Consider the following 721-nt stretch of genomic DNA (forward strand, 5'->3'; position numbering starts at 1 on the left):
GGCTTTCCTCTTGAATCTCTCTTCCATTGGGCGGCCTCTTCACATATGACTGTGAGGACTTGGTCCAACCTTTGTCAAAGTTGACCCTTCTAGTGTAAGGATGTTCATCTCCTTGCATCATAGGCAAGTTGAACGCCACCCTCACACTCTCCGGACTAAAATCCAAGTATTTCCCCCGAACCATAGTAAGGTAGTTCTTTGGATTTGGGTTCACACTTTGGTCATGGTTCTTGGTGATCCATGCATTGGCATAGAATTCTTGAACCATCAAGATTCCGACTTGTTGAATGGGGTTGGTAAGAACTTCCCAACCTCTTCTTCGGATCTCATGTCGGATCTCCGGATATTCACCCTTTTTGAGTGAAAAGGGGACCTCGGGGATCACCTTCTTCAAGGCCACAACTTCATAGAAGTGGACTTGATGCACCCTTGAGAGGAATCTATCCATCTCCCATGACTCGGAGGTGGAAGCTTTTGCTTTCCCTTTCCTCTTCTTAGAGGTTTCTCCGGCCTTGGATGCCATAATGGTTATGGAAAAACGAAAAAGTAACGCTTTTACCACACCAAACTTAAAATGTTTGCTCGTCCTCGAGCAAAAGAAGAAAGAAGAGAGTAGAAGAAGAAGAAATGAGGAAGAGGCAGATGGTGGTGTGTTCGGCCAAAGAGGGGGAGAAGTGGTGTTTAGGTTGTGTGAAAATGAAGGGTTGAAGAAGGGTATATA

The sequence above is a fragment of the Arachis duranensis genome, chromosome 5 (assembly GCF_000817695.3).
Source record: "Arachis duranensis cultivar V14167 chromosome 5, aradu.V14167.gnm2.J7QH, whole genome shotgun sequence".
NCBI classification, from domain to species: Eukaryota; Viridiplantae; Streptophyta; class Magnoliopsida; order Fabales; family Fabaceae; genus Arachis; species Arachis duranensis.